This window comes from Piliocolobus tephrosceles, chromosome 2 (assembly GCF_002776525.5).
Source record: "Piliocolobus tephrosceles isolate RC106 chromosome 2, ASM277652v3, whole genome shotgun sequence".
NCBI lineage: Eukaryota > Metazoa > Chordata > Mammalia > Primates > Cercopithecidae > Piliocolobus > Piliocolobus tephrosceles.
In genome coordinates, this window is record NC_045435.1 from 134,615,656 (window position 1) to 134,642,954 (window position 27,299).

A 27,299-nucleotide genomic window follows, 5' to 3' on the forward strand; every position below is an offset into this window, starting at 1 on the left:
CAAAGAAAAAAATGTCTCAAGCCTACCAATCCCTGAATCTAATTTGATCCCCTTATTTTCAACCACTTTATTAGTTTTTTATTTATCACAGAGATTTTTTTTTAGTTTGAAGATGTTTATTTTGAAAAATACACTTGTTCATATGTATGCATCTTTATATCTAGTAGCTAGTCAGTATTTATTCTTTATTGTCATATCTTGTATGTTCATAGTATCTAGTTGACATCAATTCTCTTTTAGACCTCATGCCCAACACTTCTTTTCTTTTTTTTTTTAACTTCCAACTTATATCTTAAGTTCAGGGGTACACGTGCAGGATATGCAGATTTGTTACATAGGTAAACGTATCACAGAGATTTTAAATTCAAATACAAGATAATGTGAATGTGTGCTCTCCCCTCTTTCCTACACAAAGGTTAGCCTACACATGTTGCTTTGAACTTGGCTTTCTTTGTGTAACCATATATCTTGGAGCCATTCCATATCCGTGCATGGTGTCCACATGTTTCTAGTGGCAAAGTAGTACTCCCTTTCTTGAAGGTCCGTGAGCTACTTAACCTGTCTTCTGTCTTCTTTTGCTGGATACTTGGAGCTTTTCCAACAAACACTGCTATAACAACCTCATACATACATCATCTTGCACAAGGGAAGGAATAGCCATAGGATAAATACCCAGAAGTGACCTTGCTAAGTCAAAGGGTAAATGCAGTTGTGTTACCAGAAAGGGGTCCCGATCCAGACACCAAAGTGTTCTTGGTTCTTGTACAAGAAAGAATTCAAGGCAAATTCAGAGCAAAGTGAAAGCAAGTTTATTAAGAAAATAAAAGAATAAAAGAATGACTACCCCATAGGCAGAGCAGCCCCCAGGGCAGCAGATTGCCCATTTTTATGGTTATTTCTCAATTGTATGCTAAAAGTGTGGATTATTCATGTCTCCTCCTTTTAGACCATATAGGGTAACTTCCTCAGGTTGCCGTGGCATTTGTAAATTGTCATATCGCTGGTGGGAGTGTAGCAGTGAGGACGACCAGAGGTCGCTTTGGTTGCTATCTTGGTTTTGGTGGGTTTTAGCCAGCATCTTTACTGCAACCTGTTTTATCGGCAAGGTCTTTATGACCTGTATCTTGTATTGACTTCCTGTGTCATCCCGTGACTTAGTATGCCTAACGGTCTGGGAATGCAGTTCAGCAGGTCTTAGCCTAATTTTACGTAGCCCCTATTCAAGATGGCATTGCCCTGGTTCAAACGCTTCTGACAGTTGTAATTTTGATCATTGGTGTCAAATTGCTCTCCACAGGAGTTGTTCCAATTTATATTCCCACAAGCAACATATAAATGTACCTGAAGGGAAACTTTTAGATTTTACCAATTCACTATTTGAGAGATGGTATCTTGATATAGTTTTAATATGGATTTATTTTATTATGAGGAATAAACATTTTTAATGTAATTTCATTTCATTTTACATTCTGGGATACATGTGCAGTACATGCAAGTTTTTTTATTATTATTACACTTTAAGTTCTAGGGTACATGTGCACAACGTGCAGGTTTGTTACATATGTATACATCTGCCATGTTGGTGTGCTGCACCCATTAACTCATCATTTACATTAGGTGTATCTCCTAATGCTATCCCTCCCCCCTTCCCCTACCCCACAACAGGCCCCAGTATGTAATGTTCCCCTTCCTGTGTCCAAGTGTTCTCATTGTTCAATTCCTACCTGTGAGTGAGAATATGTGGTGTTTGGTTTCCTATTCTTGTGATAGTTTGCTGAGAATGATGGTTTCCAGCTGCATTCATGTCCCTACAAAGGACACAAACTCATCCTTTTTTATGGCTGCATAGTATTCCATGGTGTATATGTGCCACGTTTCCTTAATCCAGTCTGACATTGATGGACATTTGGGTTGGTTCCAAGTCTTTGCTATTGTGAATAGTGCCACAATAAACATACGTGTGCATGTGTCTTTATAGCAGCATGATTTATAATCCTTTGGATATACACCCAGCAATGGGATGGCTAGGTCAAATGGTATTACTAGTTCTAGATCCTTTAGGAATTGCCACACTGTCTTCCACAATGGTTGAACTAGTTTACAATCCCACCAACAGTGTAAAGGTGTTCCTATTTCTCCATATCCTCTCCAGCACCTGTTGTTTCCTGACTTTTTAATGATCACCATTCTAACTGGTATGAGATGGTATCTCATTGTGGTTTTGATTTGCATTTCTCTGAAGGTGAGTGATGATGAGCATTTTTTCTTGTGTCTGTTGGTGGAATAAATACCTTATTTTGAGAAGTCTCTGTTCATATCCTTTGCCCACTTTTTGATGGGGTTGTTTGTTTTTTTCTTGTAAATTTGTTTGAGTTCTTTGTAGGTTCTAGATATTAGCCCTTTGTCACATTAGTAGATTGCAAATATTTTCTCCCATTCTGTAGGTTGCCTGTTCACTCTGATGGTAGTTTCTTTTGCTGTACAAAAGCTCTTTAGCTCTTTAGTTTAATTAGATCCCATTTGTCAATTTTGACTTTTGTTGCTATTGCTTTTGGTGTTTTAGACATGAAGTTCTTGCCCATGCCTAAGGACATGCAGGTTTGTTACATAGGTAAACGTGTGCCATGGTGTTTTGCTGCACCTATCAACCCATCACTTAGGTGTTAAGCCCCACATTCATTAGCTATTTATCCTGATGCTCTTCCTCTGCTGTCTCCCACAACAGGCCCCAGTGTGTGATGTTCCCCTCCCTGTGTCCATGTGTTCCCATTGTTCAGCTCCCACTTACTAGTGAGAACATGTGGTGTTTGGTTTTCTGTTCCCATGTTAGTTTGTTGAGGATAATGACTTTCAGTTCCATTCATGTCCCTGCAGAGGACATGAGCCCATTCCTTTTTATGGCTGCGTAGTATTCCACGGTGGTTATGTACCACATTTTCTTTATCCAGTCTACCATTAATGGGCATTTTGGTTGATTCCATGTCTCTGCTATTGTGAACAGTGCTGCAATGAGCATATGCATGCTCATATCTTTATAATATAGAATTATTTATATTTCTCTGGGTATATATCCATATTGGGATGGGTGAATCAAATGCTATTTCTGGTTCTAGGTCTTTGAGGAATCACCACACTGTCTTCCACAATGGTTAAATTAATTTACATTCCCACCAACAGTGTAAAAGCATTCCTATTTCTTCACAGCCTCACCAAATCTGTTTCTTGATTTTTTAATAATCACCCTTCTGACTGGCATGAGATGGTATCTCATTGTGGTTTTGATTTACATTTATCTAATAATCAGTGATGTTAAGCTTTTCATCACATGTTTTTTGGCTGCATAAATGTCATCTTTGGAGACGTGTCTGTTCATGTCCTTTGCCTAGTTTTTAATGGGATTGTTTGTTTTGTTTTGTTTTGTTTTCCTTGTAAATTTATTTAACTTCCTTATAGATTCTGCATATTAGACCTTTGTCAGATGAATAGATTGAAAAAATTTTCTCCCATTCTGTAGATTGTCTGTTCACTCTGATGAGAGTTTCTTTTATCGTGAGAAACTCTTGAGTTTAATTAGATCCTGTTTGTCAATTTTTGCTTTGTTGCAATTGCTTTTGACACTTTCATCATGAAATCTTTGCCATGCCTATGGGAACTACAATTCAAGATGAGATCTGGGTAGGGACACAGCCAAACCATATCAAATGGGGAAAGGATTTCCTATTCCACAAATAGTGCTGGGAGAACAGGCTAGCCATATGCAGGACACTGAAACTAAACCACTTCCTTATTCTTATACAAAAATTAACTCAAGATCGATTAAAGACTTAACATGTAAAACCCCCAAAAATCCTAGAAGAATATCTAGACAATACCATTCCGGACATAGGCAAGGGAAAGATTTATCAGAGATCAGACGGCTGTCTTATTTCTGAGAACTCTATTCTGTTCCATTGGTCTGTGTGTCTGTTTTGTACCAGTACCATGCTGTTTTGGTAACTGTGGCCTTGTAGTATAGTTTGAAGTCAGGTAGCGTGATGTCTCCAGCTTTGTTCTTTTGGCTTAGGATTGTCTTGGCAATTCAAGGTCTTTTTTGGTTCCATATGAACTTTAAAGCAGTTTTTTCCAATTCTGTGAAGAAAGTCATTGGTAGCTTAATGGGGATGGCATTGAATCTATAAATTACCTTGGGCAGTATGGCCATTTTCACAATATTTATTCTTCCTATCCAAGAGCATGGAATGTTTTCTATTTGTTAGTGTCCTCTCTTATTTCCTTGAGCAGTGGTTTGTAGTTCTTGTTGAAGAGATCCTTCACTTCCCTTGTTAGCTGTATTCCTAGGTACTTTATTCTCTTTGTAGGAATTCTGAATGGGAGTTCCTTCACGATTTGGTTTTCTGCTTGCCTGTTGCTGGTGTATAGAAATGCTTGTGATTTTTGCACATTGATTTTGTATCTTGAGATTTTGCTGAAGTTGCTTATCAGCTTAAGAAGCTTTTGGACTGAGATGATGAGGTTTTCTAGATACAGGATCACGTCATTTGAAAACAGAGACAGTTTGACTTCCTCTCTTCCTATTTGAATATGCTTTATTTCTTTCTCTTGCCTTATTGCTCTGACCAGAATTTCCAATAGTATGTTGAATAGGAGTGGTGAGAGAGAGCATCTTTGTCTTGTGCTGGTTTTCAAGGGGAATGCTTCCAGCTTTTGCCCATTCAGTATGCTATTGGCTATGGGTTTGTCATAAATGGCTCTGTGACTTTGAGTTATGATCCTTCAATACCTAGTTTATTCAGCGTTTTTAACATGAAGAGGTGTTGAATTTTATCGCAAGCCTTTTCAGTGCCTATTGAGATAATATGTGATTTTTGTCTTTAGTTCTGTTTATGTGATGAATTACATTTCTTGATTTGTGTATATTGAACCAGTCTTGCATCCTGGGGATGAAACTTACTTGATTGTAGTGGATAAGCAGTTTTTTTGTTTGTTTGTCGTGTGTGTGTGTGTGTGTGTGTGTGTGTGTGTGTGTGTTGCTGAATTTGGTTGGCCAGTAGTATTTTATTATTTTATTGAGGATTTTTGCATCGGTGTTCATCAGGGATATTGACCTGAAGTTTTCTTTTTTATTGTGTCTCTGCCAGGTTTTGGTATCAGGATGATGCCGGCCTCATAGGATGAGTTATGGAGAAGTCCCTCCTTTTCAATTGTTTGGAATAGTTTCAGAAGGAATGGAACCAGCTCCTCTTTGTACCTCTGAAATAATTCAACTGTAAACCTATCTGGTCCTGGTCATTTTTTTGGTTAGTAGGCTATATATTACTGCCTCCTTTTCAGAACTTGTTATTGGTGTATTCAGTGATTCATCTTCTTCCTGGTTCAGTCTTGGGAGGGTGTATATGTCCAGGAATGTATCCTTTTCTTCTAGCTTTCCTACTTCAATTGCATAGGGGTATTTATAGTATTCTCTAATGGTTGTTTGTATTTCTGAGGGATCAGTGGTGATATCTCCTTTATCACTTTTCATTGTGTCTATTTGATTCTTCTCTCTTTTCTTCTTTATTCGTCTAAATAATTAATAAAATTAATAATTTATTTTATTAATTTTTCCAAAAAACTGTCTCCTGGATTCATTGACTTTTTTTTTTTTTTTTTTTTTTTTTGGAGGATTTTTGTGTCTCTATCTCCTTCAGTTATGCTCTGATCATGGTTATTTCTTGTCTTCTGCTAGCTTTGGGATTTGTTTGCTCTTGGTTCTCTAGTTCCTTTATTAATAGTTGTGATATTAGGGTGTCAATTTGTTATTTGTCTAGTTTTTTGATGTGGACATTTAGTGCTATAAATTAACTCTGCTTTAGCTGCATCCCAGAGATTCTGGTTTTGAGTGAGTTTCTTAATCTTGAATTCTAATTTGTGCTGTGGTCTGAGAAACTGTTATGATTTCAGCTCTTTTGCATTTGCTGAGGAGTGTTTTCCTTCTAATTATGTGATTGATTTTAGAGTAAGTGCCATGTGATGCCAAGAATAATGTATATCTATTGTTTTGTGGTGGTGAGTTTTGTAGATATATATGAGGTCCACTTAATCCAGAGCTGAGTTCAAGTCCTGAATATCCTTGTTAATTTTCTGTCTTGATGATCTGTCTAATATTGACAGTGGGGCCTTACACGCTCCCCCTATTATTGAGTGGGAGCCTAAGCCTCTTTCTAAGTCTCTAAGAACTTGTTTTATGAATCCAGGCACCCCTGTATTGGGTACATATATATTTAGGATAGTTAGCTCTTCTTGTTAAATTAATCCCTTTATCTTTATGTAATGCCCTTCTTTGTCTTTTTTGATCTTTGTTGGTTTAAAGTCTGTTTAATCAGAAACTAGGAGCACAACCCCTGCTTTTTTTCTGCTTTCCATTTGCTTGGTGGATTTTCCTCAATCCCTTTATTTTGAGCCTATGTGTGTTGTTGCATATGAGATGGGTCTCTTGAATACAGCACACTGATGGGTCTTAACTCTATCCAGCTTGCCATTCTGTGTCTTTTAATTGGAGCATTTAGCCTATTTACATTTAAGGTTAATATTACTTGTGAATTTCATTCTGTCATCATGATGCTGGCTGTTTATTTTGCAGACGTGTTGATGTAGTTGCTTCACAGTGTCATTGGTGTTTATACTTCAGTGTGTTTTTGCAGTGGCTGGTAATGGTTTTTCCTTTCCACATTTAGTGCCTTCAGGAGCTCTTGCAAGGCAGGCCTGGTGGTGATGAATTCCCTCAGCATTTGCTTGCCTGAAAAGGATTTTATTTCTCCTTCACTTATAAAGCTTAGTTTGCCTGGATATAAAATTCTAGGTTGAAAATTCTTTTCTTTAAGAACGTGTTGAATATTGGCCCCCAAACCCTTCTGGCTTGTGGAGTTTCCACTGAGAGGTCTGCTGCTAGTGTGATGGGCTTCCCTTTGTAGGTGACCTGGCCTTTTTCTCTGGCTGCCCATAACATTTTTCTCTTCATTTCTACCTTGGAGAATCTGATGATTGTTTGTCTTGGGGTTGATCTTCTCATGGTGTATCTTACTGGGGTTCTCTGGACTTCCTGAATTTGAATATTGCCCTGTCTTGTTAGCTTTGGAAGTTCTCCTGGATGATATCCTGAAGTTAATTTTCCAACTTGGTTCCATTCTTCCTGTCTTCCTGTCTCTTTCAGGTACCCCAATCAGTCATAGATTCAGTCTTTTTACATAATCTCATAGTCCTTGGAGGTTTTGTTCATTACTTTTTCCTATTTTTTCTCTAATCTTGTCTGCCTTTCTTATTTCAGCAAGATAGTCTTCAAACTCTGAAATTCTTTCCTCTGCCTGATCTATGGAGTTATTGATACTTGTGGTTGCATTGGGAAGTTCTTGTGTTATGTTTTTCTGCTCCATCAGGTAATTTATGTTTCTCTCTAAACTGGTTAACAGTTCCTGTAATGTTTTATCATGGTTCTTAGCGTCTTTGCATTGGGTTAGAACAAGTTCTTTTAGCTCAGCAAAGTTCATTATTACCCACTTTCTGAAGCCTACTACTTCTGTCAATTAATCGTTTTCAGCCTCCACCCAGTTATATGCCCCTGCTGGAGAGATGTTGTGATCATTTGAAGGAAAAGAGGCACTCTGGCTTTTTGAGTTTTCAGCATTTTTTTTTTGTTGTTGTTGATTCTTTTCTATCATTGTGAGTTTACCCAGCTTCGATCTTTGAGGCTGCTGACCTTTGGATGGAGTTTTTGTGGGGATTATTTTGTTGATGCTGTTGCTGCTTTCTGTTTGTTTTACTTTTAAGTCGGGGCCCTCTTCCCTAGGACTGCTGCGGTTTGCTGGGGGTCCACTCCAGACCATATTCACCTGGCTCCCTCCTGCACCTGGAGGTGTCACCAGTAGAGACTGCAGAACAACAAAGAGGGCTGCCTGCTTTTCCTCTGGGATCTCTGTCCCAGAGCAGCACCAACCTGATGACAGCAGGAATGCTCCTGTATAAGGTGTCTGGCATTCCCTGTTGGGGGACTCTCACCCAGTCAGGAGGCACAGGATCTAGAACTTGCTTAATGAAGCACTCTGGCTGCCCCTTGGCAGAGAGAGTGACGAGCTGCACGGGGGGCAATTCCACTTGTCTGAACTGCCTGGATTCTCCAGAACCAGTAGGGGGAAAAACTAAGCTTGCTGATCCAGGGAGACTGCAGCTTCTCCTTTTCCCAGGTGCTCAGTCCCAGGGAGATCAGAATTCTGTCCCTAAAATTCTGGCTGGAATTGCTGAAACTCCTGCAGGGAGGCCCTGCCTAGTGAGGAGGGATGGGTCAGGGTCTGGCCTAAAGAGGTAGTCTGGCCATGATCTGCCACAGCTGCTGTGCTGCACTGTGAGGAATTCCTCCTGGTTCTAAACCACCCAGTATCCCTGGGACCGACAGGCAAGAAATGGCAGAGTGGAGTTGCAATGATGGCTGCCGCCCCTCCCCTGGGGAGTTCAGTTGTCTTAAGCAGCAGGCAGACACAGTGATGATGGCGGCCCCTGCCCCCGGGACCTCAGTAGTCTTAGGCAGTCTCCAACCAAGTGGCCACTAAGAATCTGCACAGCTCTGGGCTGGGGACCCAAGACCCTGGTGGCATGGGCTCACGAGGGGGATCTCCTGATCTGCGAGTTGCACAGATATGTGGGAAAAGCATGGTTTCCCCGGCAGGGTAGCATGATCACTTACCACCTCCCTTGGCTGGGGGTGGGAGTTCCCTTGTTCCGTGCGACTCCTAGGTGGACCGTGGCACCACCCTGCTTTTCCTCACTCTTCATGGCTTATGCCAACTGCCTAGTCAGTCGCAGTGAGAGAACCTTGATACCTCAATTGTCAACGCAGGATTCACTCGCCTTTTTCCTTCTTCTCAGTGGGCACTTCCAACCACAGCTGTTTCTGGTCGGTCATCTTGGCATCTCCCTGAATAAACATCTTTTCATATATTTTAGGGGCCATTTATATTTATTTTTTCTATATCTGTTCATTTATTTGGTCAAGTTTTAAAAATTGTATCTACTTTTTAATATAAAGAAACTCTATACACATTAGGGATATTAATTCTCATTTATAAATAAACAGGATTTTTCCCCAGTTTGTTCTTTGTTTTTTAAACATATTTCTGGTGAGGTTTTTTTTGTGGGGTTGGGGGGTCATACAGAGATTTTTGGTTTTTACTTAATCTTTTATGGCATCTGAAATTTGAGTCATGGAAAGACCTTTCTTGTTCAAATCTTATAACTTATTCAATGTTCTTTCAGTAATCATATGGTTTCATTTTTTATACTTAAATATTTGATCCATTTAAAATGTATACTATTAGACAATGTGAGAGATTAAACTTATTTTTTTTCCAGTTAGCTACACAATTATATCGATACCTATTAATGAGAAATCCATATTTTTAGGGTCTTTACGTCTGAACTTTAAAAGTCTGGCTAAATGTAGTGGAGTTTCATTATTTTCTAAGTTAAAATTCATAAAAGAAAGGAGTTAGGTACCTATTGGTTTGTACACAATCCACTTAAAGACAAGAATGAAAAATTTAATTTTGCTCTTGAGATCCTATCTTTAAATAAATAGACTGGAATTGGTATAGAAAGTCATGCAAGAAAAATGTTAGATTATGTTAAAGGAATATTGCTGTGGCTTTTTATTATTTTCCTTTTACAGATTTAAGGCCAGTGATTAGCAAAGATTATACATGGGACTCAAAGGAAAATGATGTATTTAATTATAAGTGAATGAACAATCTAAAATGTAATTTGATACAATTCTGGCTCAGTGACATTTCCAGACCCCACCTTTAATCTAATGAATCAAAATATTAGGAGCTGGGACTAGGGTATCTATTTTTATAACAAGTTCTCAGATGGTAGTAATAAAGGCAGCCCACATATCTAGGAACCTCTGACTTCTGGCCTGAAAAAAGAAAGATCAGAAGCCAAGTTTAGAACTACAGGGGCTAGAAGAAATGTGAAAACATGATCCAGCCCAATCCATTGTCTTTATTCTAATTGAAAGAGATAAATGTGTCTCGTATCCAAAAGTCTCAGTAATCCACAAATGCCATCACAAGCTCAAAGTCATCATCAGCCCAACAAGCTTAAAATACAAGCGATTATTTGCTCAGATTTCTTCAACTGGGACAGAACTTGGTGAGAAGGACTCATTTTTGTTCCACATGGTATTGATTGGGAACATTTATGCAACTCCTATTGGGATTAGAAAGCCCAAGCTGACCTCTCTCCATGTGGCTTCATCATTCAACAGTCCAGCCCAATCTTCTTCCACGGTGGCTGGATACCAAGAGCGAGTACTCCAAGAAGGAGTAAAGGAGAGCTTTACTCTCAAGAGCTTGGACTGGAACTGGCAAGGCTTCACTTCCATCACATTCTATTAGTTAAAACAAATCATAAGGCCGGCCCAGATTCAAGAGGAGAAAGAATCCCCACCTCTTCAAAAGCTCTGTGGCCATAATAATTTATTAATGGCCTTCCTTTAAAGTTGGGCCACTATCCCCTTCTTTAAACACCAGCCTCCATACACTATATTCTCTCAAGACAAGCCTACTGTGATTTCTTGATGGATCTAAACTTGCAAAACAAGGATTTCCAGGCCTTGAAAGACAAAAACCTGCTAATGCAATCTGCCTGCCTTCCTCTAAGCAAGGGAGCCTGCAATTCCAGACAGAGGCTTCTTATGAGAGAGAAGTGTCCTTTAGGAAATGAGAAAACAGCAGAAAAAGTCAAGAAATTTATTTCAATAACTTCCCCAGTTATGGTCACATTCATTTTTAAATTTAGTCTCCTTCGAATTCTCTTTTGTAATTTGGTACAGATCTAGGAAAACAAAACCTAATGTTTATAAAGTCATATTTTGATAGGTTCAACCTCGTTGATATTCAAACAGACTCTATCATACCTTTTAAAAACAGCATAAAAATAATTGAGTTGGCCCTTAACTCCTCCCCTTCTTAGTGTTTAAGAAAAATGTATGGGTAGTCATTAGCACAGAAATTTAGCTCAAAATAGCTCAAGCAAAAAGGAAATTCTTGGTTCCTAACTCTGGGAAGTTAGGGTTAGGTCTGATTTCAAGTGTAGCTGGATATAGGTGTTCAAACATTGCCATCGCAGCCCTTTGTTTCCTTTCTCTGGGCTGTAGTTGTCAATCAGCTGATTTCATTCACTCCTGCATGAGAGGAGCTTCCTCTATATAACTGGAAAGCTAGTTGCCAGCAGCCTAACATCATTTTCTTCAAGCTTAGCTACTCCCGGGAAAAAATAACTTCTCTTCCCAGCCTAATAACACTCCCAAGGAAGTCTTTAATTTTACAATTTAGGTGGCATGTTCACCTTTGGAGGGTAGTGTAGTAGAGAGAATAGTGACTCCCTGAAGATGTCCACATTCTAATCTCTACAACCTATGAATTTGTTAGTTTACACAGCAGAAGGGACTTTGCAGATGTGATTAAATTAAAGAACTTGAGATGGGAAGATTATCTTGGATTATCCAGGTGGATCCAATATAGTCACAAGGGTCCTTATGAGAAAAATGCAGGAGACGTCAAAAAGAGGAGGTGACATGATAACGGAAATAGAGACAGAGATTGTAGTGATGTACTTTGAAGATGAAAGAAGGAGGCCCAAGCCAAGGATACAGATGGTCTGTAGAAGCAGGAAAAGCCAAGGAAACATATTCTCTGCTACAGCCTCCCGAAGAGACCAGCTGACACCTAGAGTTTAGCCCAGTGAAGCTGATTTTAGACTCCAGCCTCTAGAACTATAAAAGAATACATTTTTATTTTCTTAAGTCACTAAGTTTGTGGTGATTTGTTACAGCAACATAAAACTAATCAAGTGGTTTCCTGCTTTGGCTCAGTTTAGTTTTCAAACTTTGATCTCTAGTCAAGGAAGAGGGTAGAGTTGGCCAGCGATGGTGGAAGTAAGAGTACATGATTGATGGTATAGCCAAGACCCAGAAATTCAGACCACATAAAATCTCTCCACAGTGAAATTCCTTTGTCGTAAGAGGAAGTAAATAGGAAAGAAGGCTTAATAAATAAAATTAACAAGGAAGCAACTCCACAAACAATAATTACTGTAGTCTAATGCTGCTCAAAAGTAAAAATGCTGAATCAGGTGGAAGAGAAGAAGTAAGCAAGGAAAGGACATTAGGGCTTACAATTGGGCTGAATAGTCAATAATCCATACCTGCAACAGCAAATATTTTCCAGCTCTAATATCCTGAAAGACAGAGAATTGTGAAGATAAGCACATGTCTTAGAAACAGTAATATCTAGACTCAAATCTACTATTAAGAGCTGGTAGTTTTATCTTGGTTTTCGACAACAAAGTGAAAGGGCTGGTTCTTCATAAACTCTTCCACAAATAATCCCTAGTGTCATAGAAGAGAAGAAGTAAATGAATGGACGCAGAGAATCTGGGAGCTACACAAGGAACCCTATACCCATGAAAATTTTCTTCATTTAAAATTCAGGCAATTTGTTTTAATATAAAAATAATATATTAAAGTCCTGCAAGTTAAATTATTTTTTTCTATTCTCAAATATTTGAGTTAATTGATGCTCCAGAAAAGTTTACCAGTTTTACTCTAGCTTCAGATATTCTGATTTCTATGACTTATGTTGCATGCATACCCCAATTATGGTACTAGGATCGGGTCCCTGCTAGACTTCCAGTTCTAAGACTATCATCATAGGTCTGCTGTCCCCATTGTCACTCACTTGGCACATGAGATGGGAGAAGCATTATCAGCAACAGTAAGAGCTTAATTGTGTTGATGAAGAAGCTGCTGCCAGGCTTCCATCAGAAGATACTTCAGAGCAACACAAAAGGAGTGCTGAAGATTTTGTGGTTTTAAAATATGCCTGCAGCTTCTTTGACACTCCTCCCATTAAGTTCTGGTGTTCTATAGCACTGGAGGATAACTATAGTTAACATATATTTTATATAGTTTCAAATAGAGAGATGGAGGATATTGAATGCTACCAACACAAAGAAATGATAAATGTTTGAGATGATGGAAATGCTAATTACCCTGATATGATCACTGCACATTGCATGTATCAAAACATCTCTATGTACCCCACAAACATGTATAATTATTTGTGTCAATTTTAAAAAAATGGAAAAAAGTATATTCTATGTCTCCTTCCACCAAAACAGAGCATTTTTGTAAGAAACTTTATAAGAAACTGTGAAACTTCTGAAGTTAAGTTGGAAAAGGCAATACAGCTTCCACCTGGCTCTCTCCTTCTTGGGATGCTTGCCTATGGTACCCAGCTGCCATAGTGTGAGGAAATCCAAGCCACATGAAGAGGTAGCATTATAATGTTCTAGCTAATGCCCCCCACTAAGATTACTGCTAATAGCCAGCATTCACTGCCAGATATGTAAGCGAGGAAGCCTTTGAGAGGATTCCAGTAGTGGTAATTGTTGAGAAAGCCTTTGAGATGACTCCAGACCCAGTCACTGCCTGATTACACCCACAGAGAGACCTTGAGCAAGAACAGCTTAACTTAGTCCAGTCGGCTTACAAAGCCAAGAGAGGTAATAATAAATTGTTGTTGTTTTACACCACTAAGTTTATGCAGCAATAGCTATCCAAAACAAGGGTAATATCTGTAGGACTGAATCACTGGATAGGGAAAAGGATGCAATATGCAGTTCAGGTAACATAACCTTCACGTGTCCAGGGCCCAGATTTTACCACAGCACCTCTGATGCCACATTTCATGTTGGATTGCATTGTGACTGTTTACTTCTCCACCCCCTGTCTGGAAGATGGTAAATATGTTATAAATGTATAGGGGAAATGGAGTGAGAAGATGGCAGAGGCTGGGATATGACCCCAAATCATGAGAACAACAATCCCAGGTATCTACTAAAATCTTTTATAGTTGAATTTGATGAACAGCTCCAAGTAGTGCAATGTGGCCTGGAGGTGCTGGTGGTGATGCCATTTCTCACATTGGGATATAGGAAACAATCAACATATATATATATATACACACACACACACATAGATATACGATCTAGACACAAATGGATCTAATGCAATCTAAAATAAAATTTTATATTAAACATAAATGTATCTTGGAGAAGGCAAAATGACCACTAATTTTTAAGAAACAGACGAAAAATATTCATCCTCGCAGTGGCATCATACTAAATCCCTGGCACCTCAGAGGTAGGTATGCACTCTCCTCAGCGGTGAAGAGTGCAGAGTATAAGAAATCTTCATTTGGGAGGGATAACATTAGGAGAAATACCTAATGTAAATGATGAGTTGATGGGTGCAGCAAACCAACATGGCATATGTGTACCTATGTAACAAACCTGCATGTTGTGCACGTGTACCCTAGAATTTAAAGTATAATAAAGAAAAAGAAAGAAATTTTTATTTAAAATATTAACAAAAATGTTTTTGTTATAATGTCTTCCTGTATCACAGGTCAAAAATTGGTAGCCTAAGGCCTAATCTGCAGATGTGTCTTATATGAACCACAGAGTAATTTGTTTCATTACAACTTGAATTGGTGGCCAATATTTAAGACTTAGGGGTTTCATTTGCTATGTTGACTTTCTGACTTCTGGTGAAAAAAAAAACTGAAAGAGCTGGCATCCTTGAGACCACATCCTCATGTGACCACAACAGCTGGTGCAGGCTTCTACTTCCCCATTCGGATTAAAGACCTGGTCCCAGTAGTCCTGTCCACACCACCAACCAGACCCGTGGCCTACTTCCGTTGTCCATGCTACCTGCCTGCCTGGCCCTAGGAAATATTGGAATGTGTGCCCCTGTTCCAGACTGACATTGAATCACTTGGATCATTTTCCGGTATTTAACACTGTCTTCTCTAACTTCAATGTTTCAAATTTTCAAGACACCAGCCTTCACAGTCAGATCCAGAAATTGAGTCTTATCTGACCAAGTCACAAATCACAGAACCACAGAGCTGGAATGGACTCACCTTTCTGATCACGGTGTAGGAGTCTGAAGGCTGCCACAGAATCACAGGGATCAGAAAGAGCCCCAAGTTCACCTGACTTACACTTGAGGAAAGAATCAGGATTAAAATACACATCTTCCCCAAATACAGAGTCCAAGGAAAATCAGGCAAAGAGAGAATACAAGAAGGTTAGACCAGGTTATTTTAGAGCATGCCCTCCTATCACAGGACACAGACTCCATCCCACAGTTGGGAAAGGGGAAGAGACGATCCCAAATGTCTTTAGATTCTGGCAAGAATAAGTGGGCGTAGCCTCTTCACTAGGACAAGCCAGAAAATGGATCCCAAATTTCCATAGCACTCTGTGTGTGTGGTTGTCACTGTATCCACCTCAGGGGCTGTGAACATTCACCATGAGTCATGGTTTTGTTTTCTGGGCTTGGTAGCCTGTGGTCTGGCAGGAATCGAGGTCTGTGATTTTGCAACAGCTGTTCATGTCACCTGGAAAGGCAACTGAGCAAGCAATGGGATAATTTTTATCAGCTCATGAGCACTGGCTTTGCCTGCCAAAAGGCCATGTTTCTCAGCTAGAAAATTATATTCATATTTGGAACCTGTATAGAGTCTTAAATTTCTTAAATGCCAGGATCTAAATTCTTACTTTATGCTACATAGTTCTAAATTATTCTCATAGTCTCTAATTCAAATTTAAGGCATACTAACTCCTAAAGGGCATAACTGTAACATCTTTTCAGATGCTACCATAACTTGGAGAGAATATTCAGCAAATAGGGTGGAGATGGAGCCTCATTCTGTCTCTTTAACTTAAAATTACTTTCTTAAAATGACTTTCTGATGGCATCAGGAGCAGCCGTCCTGTTCTCTATTTAGGATTTTAATACATAAACATCTCTCAAGCAACTGTTCCAAGCTCGTTCATGTCACCTTTTAGCTCTGGTCTTTCCAGATCTCATTTTTGGCCCATCTTCTGGGCAAGTCTCCCTAGCCCATGATCTTGCATTTGCCTTTCTCTGGGCCCCTTCCAGCTTCTCTATGGAGAGAGGCACAATGTCCTTTGGACTGCAGCCAAGGGAGAAACACTGACTCCATGATGATCACAGGCACTGCCTGTTCCCTGAAAACAGCACATAGCAGTGACAGAAGGATGCCAGGGGGACTGCTCACTCCCTTCTTGCTGCGGGAACCTCTATTAGCATGTGTGGGATAATAAAACCAGCTAATTTTATCAGCAGGTGTCACATAAAAACTGACCAACATACTTAACTAGCAGGTCAAAGATCTAAACCATAGTCAAGTCTGAAAGATGATTAAGTGAAAATCTAACAAATCTGTCAGTAACACTAATTGGGAACTCATGAAGATTTTCTAAATGCCTTCAAAACAACATTATTATTTTGAAAGCAGTCTGATGGTGAAAGAGGGAGGTTTCAAGGCAAAAAGTATTTACATGTGTGGAATATGAAAGGAGAGTGGTGTGCAATATTTTATTTAGGTCATTATCTCATAAGATTATCTGTCTGCTGTTTCCTGATTCAAAAGTAGTATCAACAGAAAATTCTAGATACAATGTATTGCAATCAATGTGTGTGGTTGTCATTTTTTGATATGCAATAATCTACTTTTAATACTGCTTCTTGGTCTCATCCACTCTGGGCCTGTTATTGCAAAGTACTGACTCCAACACTAATAATACTTTTTCTTTTTCTAATTACTATCACTATTGTTTTTTACTTTTATTTTAGGTGCAGGGGCACATGTGCACCTGTTTGTTGTATAGGTTAATTGTGTGTTGCAGGGATTTGGTGTACAGATTATTTAATCACCCATGTATTCAGCATAGTACCTGACGGGTTTTTCAATCCTTGCCCTCCTCCCACCTTCCACCCTCAAGTAGTTCCAGATGTCTGTTGTTCCCTTTTTTGTGTCCATATGTTTAGCTCCCACTTATAAATAAGAACACACAATATTTGGTTTTCTGCTCCCATGTTAGTTTACTTAGCATAATGGCCTCTAGCTCCATCCATGTTGCTGTGTGGGACATGCTCTCATTCTTTTCACAGTTGCATAGTATTTCATGGCATGTAAGTACCACATTTTCTTTATCCAGTTTACCACTGATGGGCATTTCAGTTGATCCCATGTCTTTGCTATTGTAAATAGCTATTGTAAATAGCATGTGCTGCAATGAACATACACATGCCTATGTCTTTGTGGCAGAAAAATTTCTATTTCTTTGGGTATAAACCCAATAATAGGATCGATGAGTCAAATGATAGTTCTGTTTTTAGTGCTTTGAGAAATCACCTGACTGCTTTCCACAATAGCTGCACTAATTTACATTCCCACCAGCAGCACAACCTCATCAACATCTGTTCTTTTTTGACTCTTTTTAGTAGTCATTCTGACTGGCATGAGATGGTATGTCATCGTGGTTTTGATATGCATTTCGCTAATGATTAGTGATGCTGAGCATTTATTCATATGCTGTTGGCCACATGTATGTCTTCTGAAAAGTATCTGTGCATGCCCTTTGCCCACTTTTTAATGGAGTTGTTTGTTTTCTGCTTGTAAATTTGGTTAAGTTCTTCATAAATTCTGTCTATTAGACCTTTGTTGGATGCGCGGTTTGCAAGTATTTTCTCCCATTCTATAGGTTGTTTTCTGTTTCTGTTGATACAGAAATATTCTGTTGATATTTTGTTTCACTGTGCAGAAGCTCTTTGTCAATTTTTGTTTTTATTGCAATTGCTCTTGGCATCTTCATCATGCAATCTTTGCCAGGTCCTATGTCCAAAATGGTATTTCCTAGGTTACCTTCCAGGATTTTTATAGTTTTACGTTTTACATTTAAGTCTTCAATCCATTTGAATGGCTTTTTGTATATGGGGATAGAGGGAGGTTTCAGAAATGGTCTGGTTTCAAACTTCTGCATATGGCTAGTTAGTTATCCCAGCAGCATTTATTGACTCCCCATTGCTTTTGTTTTCAATTTTGTTAGAGATCAGATGGTTGTAGGTATGACATTATTCTTGGGCTCTCTATTCTGTTCCACTGGTCTATGTGTCTGTTTTTGTACCAGTACTGTGCTGTTTTGATTACTTTAGACTTGTAATATAGTATGAAGTTGGGTAACGTGATGCCTCCAGCTTTCTTCTTTTTGCTTAGAATTACCCTGGCTATTCGGGCTCTTTTTGGGTTCAATATGAATTTTTAATTTTTTTCTATTTCTATGAAGAATGTCACTGGTAGTTTGATAGGAATAGCATTGAATCTGTAAATTGCTTGGGCAGTATGGCCATTTTAATGATATTGATTCTTCCTATCAATGGAATATTTTTCCATTTGTTTATGCCATCTCTGATTTCTTTGACCTGTGTTTTATAATTCTCATTGTAGAGCTCTTTCACCTCCCTGCTTAGCTGTATTCCTACGTATTTTATTCTTTTTGTGGCTATTGTGAATAGGATTGCATTTTTGATTTGGCTCTCAGCTTAAATGTTGTTGGTGTAGGAATGCTACTGACTTTTGTACATTGATTTTGTATACTGAAACTTTGATGAAATTGTTTTTCAGATCAATGATCTTTTAGGAAAAGACTGGGGTTTTCCAGGTATGGAATCATGTTATTTGCAAAGAGAAATTGTTTGTCTTCCCCTCCTTCTGTTCGTATGTCTTTTATTTCTTTCTCTTGCCTGATTGCTCTGGCTAAAACGTCAATACTATGTTGAATAGTAGTAGTGAGAGAAGGCATGCTTGTCTTGTTCCAGTTTTCGAGGAGAATGCTCCCACCTTTTGCCCATTCAGTATAATGTTGGCTGTAGGTTTGTCATAGATGGCTTCTATTATTTTCAAGTATGTTCCATTAGTGTCTAGTTTGTTGAGGGTTTTTAACAAGAAGGGATGCTGAATTTTATCAAAATACTTTTTTGTATCCACCCTATTGAGATGGTCATGTGATTTTGTTTTTAGTTCTGTTTATGTAATGAATCACATTTATTAATTTGCATATATTGAACCAACCTTGCATCCCAGGGATAAAACCTACATGACATGACTATGGTGGGATAGCTTTTTGATATTCTGCTGAATTCTGTTTACTATTATTTTGTTGAATATTTTTGCATCTATGTTCATCAGGGATATTGGCCTGAAGTTTTTGTTGTTATTGTTGTGTCTCTGTCAGGTTTAGGTATCAGGATGATGCTGGCCTCATAGAATGAGTTGAGGAGGATTCCTATCTGCACACTTTTTTGGAATAGTTTCAGTAGGAATGGTACCAGCTCTTCTTTACACATATGGTAGCATTCAGCTGTGAATCCATCTGGTCCTAGGCATTTTCTCATTAGTACACTTTTTATTCAATTTCAGAATTTATTATCAATCTGTTCAGGGATTTAATTTCTTTCTGGTTCAGTCTGGAGAGGTTGTATGTTTCCTGGAATTTATCAATTTCTTCTAGGTTTTCTAACTTGTGCGCATAAAGATGTTCAAAGTAGTCTCTGAAGGTTTTCCATATATCTGTGGGGTGAGTGGTAACATCACCTTTGTCATTTTTGACTATGTTCATTTAGTTTTTCTCTCTTTTTTTCTTTATTAGTCTAGCTAGAGGTCTACCTGAGTTATTATTAAAAAGCAAACTTCTGGATTCATTGATCTTTTGTATGTTTTTTTGTGTCTCAATTTCCTTCAATTCAGCTCTGATTTTGGTTATTTCTTGTCTTCTGCTAGCTTTGGGGCTGGTTTCCCCTCGTTTCTCTAGTTCCTCTAGTTGTGACACTAGGTTGCTAATTTGAGATCTTTCTAAGTTTTTGATGTGTGCTATAAACTTCCCTCTTAACACTGTTTTGTCTGTGTCCCAGAGACCCTGTTATGCTGTAACTTTGTTCTCATTAGTTTCAAATAATTTGATTTCTGCTTTAATTTCATTATTTATTTAATTTCATTTCATTATTTATTTAATTTCATTATTTACCGAGAAGTCATTCAGCAACTCATTGTTCAACTTTCATGTAATCGTATGATTTTAAGCAATTTGCTTAGCATTTGCTTTTATTATGCTGTGGTCTGGGAGTCTGGTTGATATGATTCGGGGTTTTCTTAATTTGCTAAGGATTGTTTTATGCCAGATTGCGTGATTGATTTTAGAATATGTGCCATGTGCAGATGAGAACAATTCTGTTGTTTTGGGGTGAAGAGTTCTGTAGATGTCTATTAGGTCCATTTGGTCAAGTATCAAGTCAAGTCCCGATTATCTTCATTGTTATCTGTCTGATACTCCTCAGTGGGGTTTTAAAGTTCCTCACTGTTATTGTATAGTTAATCTAAGTCTCTTCATAGGTCGCTGAGAATTTGCTTTGTGAATCTGAGTGCTCCTATGTTGGGTGTGTATATATTTAGGATAGGTCTTATTATTGAATTGAGCCCTTTACCATTATGTAATTCCCTTTTTTGTCTTTTTTGCTCTTTGTTATTTTAAAGTCTGCTTTGTCTGAAATTAGAATAGCAATCCCTGCTTTTTACTGTTTTCCATTTGCTTGGTAGATTTTTCTCCACCCTTTACTTTGAGTCTATTGATTTGATTGCATGTGAGATGGGTATCTTGAAGACAGCATATCGTTGGGTTTTGCTTCTTTATCCAACTTGTCCTTCTGTGTCTTAATTGAGACATTTAGCCTGTTTACATTCAAGATTAGTATCGATATGTGCAGATTTGATCCTGTCATTGTGTTGTTAGCTGGTTATTAGGCAGATTTGTTGGTGTGGTTGCTTTATAGTGTCACTGGTCTATCTATTTAAGTGTGTTTTTGTAATGGCCAGTAATAGTCTTTCCCTTCCATATTTAGCACCTCGTCTATACCACTTGTAAGGCAGGTCTGATAGCAAAGAATTCCCTTAGCATTTGCTTGTCTGAAAAAGATCTTATTTTGCCTTAGCTTATGAAGCTTAGTTTGGCAAAATATGAAATTCTTGGCTGGAAATTCTTTTTTTAAGAATGCTGAATATAGGCCTCCAATATTTTCTAGTAGGTTTCTGCAGAAAGATCTGATGTTAGCCTGATTGGGTTCCCTTTGTAGGTGACCTGCCCCTTGCCTGTAGCTACCTTCAAAATTTTTCTTTCATTTTGACCTTGGAGAATCTGATAATTGTGTCTTGGGGATGTTCTTCTTGTGTAGTATTTCACAAGTGTTCACTGCATTTCCTGAATTTGAATGTTGGCCTCTCTTGCAAAGTTGAGGAAATGTTCATGAGTGATATCCTGAAATACATTTTCCAATTTGCTTGCTTTCTCTTCCTCCCTTTCAGAGACACCAATTAGTCATATCTTGGGTCTCTTTACATAATCCCATATTTCTCAGAGGTTTTGGTCATTCTTCTTTATTGTTTGTTCTTTATTTTTTTCTGACTGAGCTATTTCAGAGAGCCAGTCTTCAAGCTCTGAGATTCCTTCTTTAGCTTGTTTGATTCTGCTGTTAATATTTGCAGTTGCATTCTAAAATCCTTGAAGTGAGTTTTTCAGCTCTATCAGATTAGTTTGTCTCTTTCTTAAAATGATTATTTCATCTTTCATGTCCTGTATCATTTCACTGTATTCCTTAGAATGCTTGGATTAGGTTTTGACTTTCTTCTGAATCTTGATGATCTTCATTTCTATCCATATTCTGAATTATATTTCTGTCACTTCAGCCATTTCAGCCTGGTTAAGAACCACTGCTAGGGAACTAGTGCAGTTGTTTAGAGGTAAGAAGATACTCTAGCTTTTTGAGTTGCCAAAGTTCTTGTGCTGTTTTTTTCTCATCTTTGTGGGCTGATGTTCCTTCAATCTTTGAAGCTGCTGTCCTTTGGACTTTTTTTTAATCCTCTTTGACATCCTTGGGAGTTTGATTATGGTATAAGGTAAGTTCAGTTAACTGGCTTCATTTCTGGAAGATTTTAGGGGGCCAAGCCTCAGCTCAGAACTCCTGAGATGCATACTCTAACTTTTAGGGGCTGGTGTCAGTCCCTTGGCTTTGTTCTGTGGCCCCCCTCAAGGTTAGGATCTTGCTGCCCTGGAGAGACTAAGGTGTTCCCAGACTGCTGGTCATGATACTCCAATAATTAGTGCCATCTAAAGAATTTTTTTGGGCACTGGAAGCAAGATCCATCCTCATTCTCATGTGCTATCAGCAGTGGCAGCACACTGGTGTACATTCTCATAGACTGAGGCAGAGCACTGATTGCCACAAAGGTGCTGGCCTCTGTGTGGGCATTCACGGTGGTGGTGGTGGTGGTGGTGGTGGTGGTGGTGGTGGTGGTGGTATGACAAAGTGCACAGGAGTCACCAGCATCCCTGTGGCTAGCGGCAGCGTCATTGTGGATGTGGGGCTTTGGCAGTCACAGGGCTGATGGTCTCTGTGCATGCAATCACACCAGCAGCAATGCAGCTCAGGACAGGGAGTGGGGCTGCTGGTCTCTTTTTGTGAATTCCCCATTGACAATGGTGTCGTGGTAGGAGGGTAGGGTCCATTCATGGCAGCAGCAGTGGCATGTTGGGGTGCACACATGCACACATGAGCCAGTGGGGAAGAGGAGGCAAAGTGTGCATGTGCCCCAATCAAGTAATGTGGGGGTTAGTTGTGGGCAAGTGCATGCCAGCAAAATGCATGGGGTATGCTGCAGTATGGGGGAGATGGGTGGGCTAGCATGGGTCAGCAGGGGCTGTTCTGCTAGAGATCTCCAATGGTCAGGCATGGTCTGCCAGTGCAGGAGCTGTGATGCAGTTCCCTCAGAGGCACCCTGGCTGGTCATCCAAGGCTGCAGTGCAAGCATGTGCACCCAGGCTGGGGCCCCAGAAGAGGCCAGCAGACAGGGGTGCACTTAGGTCAGATTGGCCCCATTCCATGGGCATGATCATCCTGCTCTATTCTGATCCAACAGTTCACATAGGCTGAAGTATCCTAGGGAAGGCAAGGCGACCCTTGAGGGATAGGTGCTTTTGGCCATGATCTGCGGTAGACATTCCTGCACAAAACCCTCTGAGGTCCTTACCAGCTGGAATTCTGTTCCTACTACCTACCTCTCTAAGCAGCTCTTCCTGCCAACTCAAGTGCCCATGAGGGATGTGGGGTCTCCTGCTGCCAGATTTCCAGAGGTCCATGGTGAGAGTGGGTTGCTCCTTGCCTGCTCAACTCACCCCTTCGCCAGGAGTTGTTGGAGGCCAGGAATGAGTCCCCAAGTATGACAGCACAGTCTAGCGTTCCCGGCCTCCTTGCCCTTCAGCCCAATGTCTGTGTCCTCCCTCCATTTATTTTCAATGCCTTCTCTCTGAACATCTGCTTGGAATGCACCAGTCCTCTGGATTTCCTGGTCTCTTGGTGGCAGATGTTCTTTCTCACTGCGGCTAGTCAGCCATCTTGCCTCCCTCACATTTCCATGGGTTAGAAGCTTAACCAAATCTTCTGATCCATATCCCAAAGGCTATAATCAACATCTGAGGTACGAAGGTCTTTTCCAAGCTCACTTTGACTGGGCTGCCTTCTCCCCATTTCAATGCTGGGTGCCACAGGCTCAGGGCCTCTTCGGCTCTGGGAGGAGATGTAGTGGAAGGCAAGGCCATTATAAGGTCACTCCAAAGTCACCTAGCACTGTTACCACCTCATGGTCTCCAGCATCCAAGAAGAGTGTGGGCAGCTGCAGCCAGGTTCTCCTCCTCCTCCTTCTCCTCCTCTTCTTCCTCCTCCTTCTTTTCTTCATTTCCTCCTCCTCCTGCCTATTGCAGAGCAGCAGAAAGCAAAGGAGCTAGAAAAGGCTAAAATCAATTCTTTTTCTGTAACCTTTTTGCTTTGCTTTTATTAAGTTCTTAAGGCTTTTGGTCTTGAGTCCTAGATAGGATGCAAATAATTTTGAAGGGATCATAACTTTTAATATTATCAGTGGATATTTAAGAAAAAAATAAAACCATAGGATAGATTGATTGACAGTTAGTAGAGAATAAAAAGAAGATTCAGGAGAGGCCATGGGGAGACGAAGAGAGAGAAAGGGGTGGAGAGTGTGCATGAGTGTATGTGAGTGTGTGTGTGTGTATGTGTGCATGTGAGAGAGAGAGAGCAGGGGAGGGAGGGAGAGAGAGAGTGAGAGAGAGAGAAAGAGTGGAAATTCTATAAAGAAATTGCCGCTTCTTCTTCTGTTCAACTATTTCACTATTTTGTCAAAACTTTGCACTGCCTCTAAGGTCTCCTGCAACTCACCCACCCACCCCTCTTGCTCCATCGTATTCAACTTCTAAACTAAGAGGAAAGCCCGAGCTATATGTCCTATGCATCAGTCAGGGAAGACATATTGAGAAGAATAAACAGAGAAACTGTAAGTGGCTGAACGCTACACAAGCACAAAGAATAATTGCTTGGTTCTAAGATAGGCCTGGCCTGACCAGATCAGGCCACAGTTTGCCTGTTCCCAGGACACTTGGGGGTCATTAGTCCCAGAAAGGGAATCATTGCAGCTGATCCTATGAAAAGCCAAGCATGCTTTCCTGAGGAAATAGCATGCCAGCAGATTAAGATATTGCTCTGAGACAAAGGGGAACATATGGAAACTATTCTGAGAAGGATAGTCATGATTACCCTGCAGACTGACCCAGACAATCATTGTGGGACCAACGTAGAGGAAGAGCATTTTATTAATATAATTTTTCTTTTACTTTAACACAACTAGTCATTCTCTTCCAATTATGCTATGTGGGCCCAACAAAAAACAGGCAGAAGAAATATTTGCTTTTGATTAAATACATTGTTGGTTTCCTTAGAAAAGGAAATTATCTGCAAAACATAATACATTTCAGTTGATTTACGGAAATTACCTCAAAAATGAAGCTAAAGATAATTTCACACCAGGAATCTCAACTTTTTAAAGAAGAAAGAATAGGCAAGAGTTGAAAAATCTTCTCCATGGTATTGTATGTCTGGAAAAACTTAGCACTTTTAAGAAAAAATGACATGAATAAAGCAATGGTATTAGTACTCCTTTTTTGGAAAAACATATTCACATGTATGATTTGGAGAGAACATTTGCTTTTCTCAAATGTGTCAGAGCCCTTCATTGGGTGCACTGATACTACTCATCTCAGCCTTCAAGGCAGAATGATTTCTAGTAGAATCATGCCTATGCCAACCAACATCAAGGAGTTATGTGAGTTCCCTTAATATTGGCATATTTCTCTCCCTTAGGAAAGGGTACAGATAAGAGTGAATGTTAAAAAGAAGGAACCATGACACATAAACCAGACCATATTCTTGGCTCTGACTTAGAAGGAATCATAATAGTTGGAGCAATAGCACAGGCATTTGCTAAGTACCCATGCCCACTGGCCTACCAAAAACTGGTTCTTTTCAAATCGCACATGTGTATATGTTTTCCAAAAAAAAAAAAAAAAAAAGAAGACTAATACCATTGTTTTATTCACGCCATTTTTCTTAAAAATGTGAAGTTTCACCAGACATACAATATTGTGAAGAATATTTTTCAACTCTTGTCTATCCTTTCTTCTTTAAAAAGTTGAGATCCCTGGTATAAAATTCTTCTGAACTTTATTTTTGAGGTAATTTCTGTAAATAAACTAAAATGTATTATGTTTTGCAGATATTTTTTCTCTCAACTAAAACATCCATTTTAATCAATATTTGGCAAGAAAATATCTACCTGTTTCATCTTCACTGGTTATTTCCATAAACTGGAAAGAATGACTGTCTAAATGGTAGTTATGTCCCATGAGATATTTAAGCAAAGGGGAAAAATATACAAAAAAGAATGCCAAATTTTGTCTGGGCCACCAGAATGACAGTAAAAATTTATCATGCTAGAAAGTAATACCATGGTATCCAAACAGGAGCTGCTGAGATGTTGGTCCATACTGAGGGGACCACAGCCTTTGCCTCCATGAATTCAGATGCCATCTTGTCCTTGGACTCCAAACCAAATGACATTGTTTAGACTGTACCCTAGAACGAGATATCCCTAAGAAGGCAAATTATTTGGAGAGATCTAACTAGGATTCTAATCTACTTTGGTCAGTGTTACTTGATTTGACATTGAGTGTTGCAGGGTGCTGAACAGAACTTACTTCAAGATGACTAAGGGACCTCAGGTCTTTGAATTCAGAAAAGAGCCACTTTATGGTGGCAGCCAAAAACAAAGTAGATTTCTTGATGTAGGTTCACCCCAAATCCAGCAAAATAAGAACTAGGAAACACCAGTTAAAGTATATGAATGGCTTTGATCTAAATAGCAGAAGAAGTAAACTCAGTAAGCATTTGTTATTTTAAAATGCTGAGTCATAGGTTAAAGAAGGGTTTAAGATAAACTCATGGTTTGTGGATCCATAATATAACATTAAGAAAAGATGGTGATACTTAGTATACATTTTGTGGTTGATGTCAACAAGATTAATAATATCCTTCTGTAAAACAAGACTTGTTTCTTAGAACCGCAAAAGGACTGAAAGGTCATATAGTTCAGTCTCATAATTTTAGAGAGGAAAAAAATAAACAGCCTTTAGAGGCTAAGACTGGAATAAGATCCCACAGTGAGCTAATGACTCAAACTAGGTGCCAGACCAAGGTACTGATTCTCAGTACTAGTACTTTTCTCCAGACCAGTATTTCCCAAATTGTGTACCTCAAATTTCTTGGTGTGATTACACACACACACACATGCACACACACGTCCTTATCTATCTATATATTTATATATAGATAGATATATATAGCTCCTTTCTTAGTGATTCACAATGCACATTATCATATTAATAATTCTGAGTAATCTTTCAGTAAAGAAATTTGTTTGACTTTACTAAGCTCAACTTTTCCCAAACTTATTTGACCATGAAGCCCTTTTTGCCACTTAATAATTAATAAACATCTCATGAAACTAAATCACGAAATGTCTGCATCAAAACCTCATTTGTATTCATAATTATTCTATTTAGTCCACTGGTTCATTTTTTTCAACCTGGTTAATGCAAGCTAGAAATATGAGCACCAAACAAAAATAGATTCTTAAATAAAACCCCAACAGTTTCATTCATTCAACCAACTCATCACAGTAACAGTGAAACTCCAAGGTTACATGTACACAGACCAGCTGCATGGCACACAGCCAATGGTGATCTCTGTATTTTTGCACATATGCAAATCAATACAGCATTGGACCACTTTTTGCAAAGGCAGATTGGCCATAACATTAGATGTATACAAACTGATTTAAAGAAAATTTTCTTTGACACTTACAGACTTTTTTTTGTATAAAACA

At 39.1% G+C, this 27,299-nt stretch overlaps 1 long non-coding RNA gene across 1 annotated transcript; it reads left to right on the top strand.

Moving 5' to 3' along the window:
• Nucleotides 1-23,660: 23,660 nt before the first annotated feature.
• Nucleotides 23,661-25,855, top strand: LOC111526518. Its single transcript, XR_002726389.1, has 2 exons — nt 23,661-24,356; nt 25,632-25,855. It is a non-coding gene; the product is annotated as an uncharacterized LOC111526518 (long non-coding RNA).
• The last annotated feature ends 1,444 nt before the right edge of the window (nt 25,856-27,299 follow it).